The sequence below is a fragment of the Bos taurus genome, chromosome 2, assembly GCF_002263795.3.
Source record: "Bos taurus isolate L1 Dominette 01449 registration number 42190680 breed Hereford chromosome 2, ARS-UCD2.0, whole genome shotgun sequence".
Lineage (NCBI taxonomy): Eukaryota > Metazoa > Chordata > Mammalia > Artiodactyla > Bovidae > Bos > Bos taurus.
Genome location: NC_037329.1, coordinates 105,857,878 through 105,866,013, shown reverse-complemented (window position 1 = coordinate 105,866,013; position 8,136 = coordinate 105,857,878). Strand labels below are relative to the sequence as shown.

Here is an 8,136-nt window from a genome sequence, read left to right as displayed (position 1 = left end):
TGGGACAGAGCTTGAGCAACTGTGGGCAGGTGTGCTTCTGAGACTAGCAAGCCTAGCTGCTTGCCTTATTGTGAGATAAGTGAAAAGTGAAAGTGAAAGTGAAGTCGCTCAGCCATGTCCCCATGGACTGTAGCCTACCAGGCTCTTCTGTCCATGGCATTTTCCAGGCAAGAATACTGGAGTGGGTTGCCATTTCCTTCTCCAGGAGATCTTCCCAACCCAGGGATTGAACCTGGGTCTCCTGCATTGTAGGCAGACACTTTACCATCTGAGCCACCAGGGAAGTCTGTTGTGAGATAGGCCCATTAAATGAGGGAGAGGTAGAGAGAGAGACTGAGAGAGAGGTTGGGAGACAGAGAGATGGAGAGAGATACACCTGCCCACAGCACTGAGACAGAAAGGTACACAGAGACACTGAGAGACACTGAGAGGGAGAGTCAGCACCCCCGTTACCAAGGCGACCCAGCTGGGGTCGGTTCCATCACTCAAGCCCTGTTTTGAAGGAAGAGAGACAGACCATGAGTGAGGGCTCTACAGCCTGGCTGGGGGAGGCCAGAAGCCCCTCGGGATGTGTGTTTTGACCCACAAGCTGAGGACGGCACTGCCCTTGCCTAGGGAGTGATGAATCCTCATAGAGGACACAGGGTAGCTCGTCATTGCCCTCTGGATTCTCGGGGGGCAGCTTGGCCTGGATGAGGAGGAGGCCTCAGGGGAGCCTGGGAGGTCTCTACCCCTTGCCTGGGGCAGGGAGGACAGGCTTCTGCACTTGGAAGTTAAGCAGAGGTAGAACTAGGCCGGGGCTGGGGGAGGAGAGGCAGCCCATGCTCACAGAGGAGACCCAGGCTGACCATGAATGTGCTCCTTCCCCCACCCACCTATGGCACCCCCACCCCTGGCTCCAGCCTAGTCGCCTGTTGTAGAGACCTCCAGCCAAGAGCAGACAGATGGTAGCCCCTGAAAGTTGACATTTTCTTTCCATCTTTCTTTGAATTCACAACCCTTTCCCGTCCAGGCCATTTATCTTTGGAAGGGCTTTTTATTTTGGATCTTCGCTCTGTGTCTGTGCAGGCTCAGTGACAGGCACAGGTCAAGCAGGAGGAAGCAGCAGTCACTTACTTGGACCTCAATTGAGAGGTGATGAATTGGGCCACCTGTCCCCAAACTTGCCTCCCACGCAGCCTGTCAGAGTCTGCAACCCCCTCCCCACAACCAACCTAGGATCAGAATTTGACTTTGGAGAGTTGCAGGAGCCCAGCCTTCTCCTTGAAGCTCTGATCCCTCCAGTTTTGGGGAAAGAGATTCTGAGTCCAGGGAGCAGTGCTCAGGCCATGACCATCCCCCTTTGCAATTTGGGCACTGGTGAGTCTAAGGGCAGTGAGGGGGTGAGGGTTCCCACTCTGGAGACAGAGTGCCCTGAAAAACCTGTGCCTCAGTTTCCTCCTCTGTGAAGTGGGGTTAGTAATATTGCTTTACCCAAAGAGTTTGACCTAAAGTGTTTAGAACAGCAGCTGGGTGTATAAAACCTCACCCAAAGTTAAGGTCCTTCCCATGCCTCCCTGCCTCACTGCAGCATCCTCAACGCATCATCCTCATTCCCCTAAGGGAACCCAGAGGGCTCCAAAAGCCTTGGTATGGTGGCAGCGTTTCCCAGGACTATTTGGCCAAAGAAACCTGTTTCTGTGGAACATCTAATGGGATTAGAGTTTCTCAGATCTTCTAGCATGCTTAGTCGCTCAGTCATGTCCGACTCTGCAAACCATGGACTATAGCCCGCCAAGCTTTTCTATCCATGGGATTCTCCAGGCAAGAATACTGGAGTGGGTTGCCATTCTCTTCTCCAGGGCATCTTCCTGACCCAAGGATCGAACCTGGGTCTCCTGCATTTCAGGTGGATTCTTTACTGTCTGAGCCACTAGGGGAGCCCTAGAAAACATTGCTAATCCCCAAACCTCATTTTTATAGTCTAAAGAGAAGGGGGGATGTCCTTTCACTGTGGTTGAGGACTGGTTTGGGGCTCCTGATCAGGGGGCATCTGATCCAGCAGGGGGAGCAAGTGAAACAGGCCCCCACCACTGTGCCAGGGGCATGAGCTGTGCTCCCAGGGGCCTTGGCAGCCACTGTTTCTTGTGGGCTCTTAAAGGGCCTTCAGGCATGGAGGCATACCCACCTTGAAAAAAATGATCTGCTGCCAGGGCTCTGCACAGACACTCAAAGGTGGGCTGATGCCAGCTGGTCAAAGTGGATATTGGGGGATGGGCTAGTGGACTCTGACCCTGAAGGAGCTGAGCTGGTCAGCTCTTACTCCTAGGACTCAGGGAAGCAATGGAGGGGGCAGTAGAGATGCGATGGTACACGTGGAGGATGGGAGGGTCCATGGGTAACACTGGGTCCAGAGATTCCCATTCGCCATGTGAATTTTTCTTTAAAAGAAAGCTAAAAAGGAACCCCACTGGATGCAAGAAGATGAAAGGCAAGCATTCTGGTTGAAGTATTTGTGGGGAAGTCTGGAAAGTGCTGATCTTGTCCCCCACCCTCGGGACAGGGCGGTCACTCAGAGCCGTGTGTCCAGATCCTTTGCACAGGCCCGTGCTCTTGGTGTAATGACTCCTGTCCTGGGAGGTACCACGGGGGCCTGTCTGCTAGGGGTTGGGGACCCCTGTCTGCACAGGAGGCAGAGCAAAGGGGCTGAGCTGATTTTCATTCCTTCCCAGCATCTCCATGGTGAAACTTTCTTGGCTGATGGGAGAACTGGTTGATTCTTGGTTTCAGGTCTGGAATCTGGAACCTCGGTCTGGATAGTGACCTCTTTGACACTGATGGCCTGGGAGGATGATGCCTGCTTGCTGGCCCCTCTTACATCCCTCTGTCTCCCCGAGGAGAAGCACCTCCAGGGCTCTTGCTGCCATCCTGTTGCTTGTGATTTCTGAATACCAGTACTCGCTGCTCTGGGAGCTTTGACCCGGAGTCTTGCTGGGTTTACAAGGTCAATGGGATCACCACTATTTCCCTGGCCTCTTTTTTCCTCTCTGTACAGCTGGTCTTCTAAGGCCAGTGTTCTTTCCTTAGTATCTGTTTCTGGGTCAGCCTGGGTTATAGCTCAGGACTGGTTTGCACCAGAACTAACCCATGTTATTTTGTTCAGAACCCATGTTCTCTTCTAATGGGGGAAAGAGACACTTGGGGAGGGATGATGCAGTCCCCCCACAGGCCTTCTTTCCCAGGGGTCGAGTTGGTCACCCCAGCATCAGAGGCCCATTTAGATTTCCATTGCCCTTTTGTCTTGACCCAACTTGTTCCCTTGTGGGGCGTTCTTGTGATTGACTAGGAGAACCATCCTTTTCAGCCCAGCTGTCCTCTCTACCCTCATGGGATCTCAGCCCCCTGAAGAGGGTGACTGGAAGCTGCCGACGGTCCAAAACTAGGTCTGGAGGGTCCCAATGATAGTGCAGAGGCTTAAGAAAGTCCAAATGAGGCTCACCTGGGCGCTGGCACCTGGTTGGTTGCTTGGCCTGTGAGGGTAGATGTCTTTTGTTTTGATGGGGGAGGGGAGATGTGTGCAATTTCTCACTGTCCATGCTGGGGCTGTATGCCCCTGAGATGTTAGGCCATGCAGGACAGTTCCCTGTATGAGAGGGAAGAGTTAATGACTCGTGTGTGGCATTGTGGTCTGTGGCATTGCATCCCAGCCTTTGTCAGAACCTCAGTACCCTCAGGAGTCCTTCAGCTGCCCTGGGAGTCAGGGGTCCCTAAGGCCAGGCCTCAGCCCGGGTCTCGAATGCACCAAGTTTGCGTGGGAACCAGAGGTCGAGCACCTGTGCAAGTCCTCTCTGGAAAGGGCCAGGCCTTCCTCCTGTGGAGCCTGCAGGCTGCAGGATGTACAGTCCTATGTACCATCCCATATGTCCTTTCCAACGGGAGTGCCAGCAGCTTGCGGAGCTTGTGGGCTCTCACTGGAAAGCCAGGGGCTGAGTCCAGGAAAGTTGATTTTTGTCTCCTGAGATGCTTGCTTGGGCCCCAGGCCAAGCTCTACTGAGGGCTGACTGGGAAATGCTCTGCTTCCCTGTCATTGTGGACACCAGCAGCAACCTCTGGGGAGGAGAAAATCCTCGTAGAGGGCAGGGCAGGGCAGCCGTACTGAGGAGACAAAACAAGAGGGAGGTGGGTTCCTGAAGAGGGGAAAGACAGGCCTTCCTCTGGGATAGAAATGCTGACTGACCCAAGAAAGAGAGTCTGACCCAAGAAAGGAAGGAGGCAGGAGGAGGGGAGGAAAAACAGTGGGGAGACTGAAAAAGAGGCCCCACGGACACAGTTGTCACTTCTTGGAAGGGAAATCATGGAGAACAACAGTTGGAACAGGAGTTGAGCTGGAAAGCAGATGATAATGGACTCCATACTTTGGGATTCAAGATGGTGGCACTAGAGAAGTTGACTCCACTTGGTAAGTGGAGAGGCCTCATGTTCAGGCAGAGGGAACTCTCTGTTTGGACTTGGGCTCCAGCTCTGAGAGCCTCTCACTGGGATGCAAACCCCTGAAGGCAGAGGTTCCTGTCCCTTTTGCCCATTGCTTTAATGTCAGTGTGTAAAATAGAGAGGAGCACAGATCAGGTTCTCAAGAAAAAGAAGTTTGTTGAATGAATAAGTAATTTGAGCACAAGGGTATAAGAACATTATATATTAGGGACTGAGCTAATAGTCTCTTCCAAATTCACATTGGGGTCCTTGAAATGCTTGCAAGGGATATTTTAGGAATATTTTGTGGGATATTTTAGGAATATCCTACAGTAGGGAACAAACGGAGGGAGAACTATGGGGGGAGAAAGCAGAGAGAAAACTGAAGATTAGTGGTGCTGTGGGGGCAACCCAGGCTGGAAGACAGTGATGAAAGGTCGTGGTCTGGATGAGTGGGCAGAGGGCCAGGCAAGGGAGTCAGATATCATACCGGATGGTCAACTCCCCTCCTGAGGCTGCAGTGGGAGACTTTTAGAAGTTCAGGTGGTCCAGTGATGTCTACCAGCTGACAGCAGGGCCTTGGAGCAAGAGTAGGAATGAGAGTGAGACGGGTTCTAGGCCACTGGCACCAGTTTCAAAGCAGAATTCCAAGATGGGGCTCAGGACGGGTCCAAAGCAGCAGGGAGGCAGCATGCAGGCCTGGGCCCGTGACTCAGGTCTGACGGCTGCAAGGAAGCTGTGTCTCCAGGGGCGAGGCTGAAGCTCCTTCTCCCTCCTGGCTTCCTTTTGGATTCATTCTAGAACTTGGACAAGGGGAGCTGCAGATGGGGATCATGTGACTCTAGTGGTGGGAACAGGAGAGCCTCAGAGCTTAGGAAGCAGACAGGATCCTAACATGGGGTATATCAGCATCAGGTGGGGTGGGGGAGGTATCAGTTCAGTTCAGTTCAGTTGCTCAATCGTGTCCAACTCTTTACGACCCCATGGACTGCAGCATGCCAGGCTTCCCTGTCCATCACCAACTCCAGGTATAGACCCCAAATAAGTAAGATAGTCATGTGGACAAGAAAGGCTAATGAGATCAATTGCAGACAGAGGTCATGGCCAACACTGAATGTCTTTATGTGATGTTAGAAGGGAACTCTATTTGCTCTGTGGGTCAGACTTGGATTTTGGTGCTCGGCTTGGAATGAGTGCACAGTCTTTCCAGGGAGGAGTGGAGAGTGTCCCCAGTATCAGAGGGTGGCTGGGGAAAGACTTGCAGGAGGTTCCTTGGGGGATAATTACAGATGTTGAGTGTGAGTGCTTGCAGGAGGGGTAACTGAATATGGAGAGGGGTCAGGCAGGAGTCATAGTGTATTTTCAGACTTAAAAAGTGATTTTTCCCAGGCCATAAGCAAGTTGGTGGAAGACACATGGGTGGCAGTCTCTTTCTGCCACCCTCTGCTGCCTCTCCAAGCGCCTGGATGGAAGCGTTGGGGAAACCGAGTCCTTACCATGGGGCTGAAATCAAGCAGTTCTTTAACTGACATTAAGTGGAGAGTGCATGTGTTTCCTGAGCCCGATTTCAGGGAGGGCAGTTGAGGAGAAGGTCAGGGATTTGGACTGCGAGGAGATGTAGGCTTGAGGAAGCAAGGCGCATACGAGCCTTTCCCAGGAATTCAATAAAGCCATGGATGAAACTGATCCATCACTTTCTCAGAAGTGGAGGGAACACCAGCCAGCTGGAGAGTGAGGTGGGAAGCCCCCTTCTGGCGCTCTCAGGAGGGGTCTGGTGTCTGTTTGCACTTATGCAGGCTGCGGGGTGTGAGAGGTGGTCCAGCTAAGGGTGCTGCTTGGTGAGTCGGCACCTTCAGGGTGGGCGAGGAAGGGTAAGGGTGGATCCTTTTCTGTCGGCCAATCCCTGGGTCTTGGAACCCTCGCCACAAATACCTGAGAGAACATTCCAGTTTTGCGTTCCATAAACACTTGCTGAAAACCAGCCCTGTGCCAGGTACTGGCTTAAGAGTTGTGTAAACAGTGGTGAGTAAAGGCAGGTGTGGCCTACAGCTCCCATGGAGTTTCGTGTCAAGCAGGAGAGAGGGATTAATCGAGTAATTGTGGGCTAGGATATGTGCTCTGAGGAAATTCGAAGGCCAGGGAGGGTTTCTTTGGAAAATGGCGCTTGAGTTAAGATTGGAAAAATGCTGAACTCTGTCTAGGGAAGGGATGGTGATGTGAGGGAGCGTGTGTTTTCCTGCTGGGGATGGACTGGGGTAGAGGCCTTGCGGTGGGCAGGAGAATGGTGCTTTAAAGGAATATCTGAAAAGCAGAGATGGAAGACCTTGCTTGAGAAAGGGCCCAGGCTATGTAGGACCGTGCAGGCCAGACTCAGGCTTTGTGTTCATCCTGAGTGCACTGGGAAATTTTGAAGGTTTTTATGCAGTGGTGGAATGTGGGGTATAGAATATGATCAAAGGTGCATTTTTCAAAGCTCCTTTTGGCTTCTCTATGGAGGCCAGATTTAAGAACAGAGTGTATTTAAGGAGAGCAAATAGAAGGCCATGGAAATCAGACAAGGTGAGAGGTGGTGATGGTTTAGACCAGTGCAGATGGAGGGAGATCTGAATCTAAGAAATATAATAGCAAGTATTTATTTTAGTGTTTTCTACATGCCAGCCACTCTTCTGAGGGCTTTTACATGGAATGTTTAATCCTCACCATCTGGTAGGTGGAAGTTTGGCAATTGGTGGAAACAAGGTTCAGACCAGGAGCCCACAAACTTAACATCATTCTATGCCATCAATGGTTCAGATGTTAGAAGGTGAGTATGGGAAGACTTAGTGTTCCATTAGATATGAGGGAGAGTTAGATAAGAGATGCTCACAGCTTGCTTCATGGGTACCAGTTACTCTCATAGGTACCAGTTGAATGGGGCTGGGTTTGGGAGAGGAGTTCACAAGTCTGATCTTGGACAGTGTAGTGGTTTGAAATTAGGTCCGTGAGTTCTTTGCTATTACTTTCTTCAAGAGATAGGGCTTGATTCTCCTCTCCTTATTGTGGGCTGGCTTTAGTAACTTAATTCTAATAAACGGAATATGGCGATAATGCCAGTGTATGTTCTAAGACTAGGGCATAAGAAGCACTGTGGCTTCCATCTGGGTACTCTCTCTTAGGTCACTTGCCATGGAGGAATTCACCGTCATATCATGAGAAACCTTTGTGGCAATGAACTGAGGCCTTCAGCCAATAGCCGTGTGTGTGCACCATTTTGGAAGTGGATCCTCCAGCCCCTGTCAAGCCTTCAGAAGACTGCATCCCCAGCCCACTTCATTAGGGTCCTGGAGCCAGAACCACCTTGCTGTGCGTCTCCTGAATGCCTGACTCTTAGAAACTGTGTGAGATAATGTTTGTTGTTTTTAAACCATAAGTTTTGGGGCAATTTGTTAGGCAGCAATAAATAGCTGATACCAACAGCCAAGGGTAAGTATTGGGTAAGCATTTATCATGATTTGAAATTAAAATGTGGATGTTGACTGCAGTTTGATGGTGGCTGAGCTCTTAGGAAGACACAAGAAGAGAAAGAGGCCCAGTTTGGGCTCTGAGGAGTTCTGACCCCCAGTAGCCTTGTGGAGAACGTAAAGTGGTTTTCCATTTGTGTTCTGCACTGTGTTGATCTATGGAGTAGCCTTGGGGGATGGCGGAGCT

At 51.3% G+C, this 8,136-nt stretch overlaps 1 non-coding gene across 1 annotated transcript; it reads right to left on the bottom strand.

The window, feature by feature from the left end:
* Window positions 1-211: 211 nt before the first annotated feature.
* On the bottom strand, window positions 212-283 carry TRNAC-ACA (transfer RNA cysteine (anticodon ACA)). Its single transcript has one exon. It is a non-coding gene; the product is annotated as a tRNA-Cys (tRNA).
* Window positions 284-8,136: the final 7,853 nt, after the last annotated feature.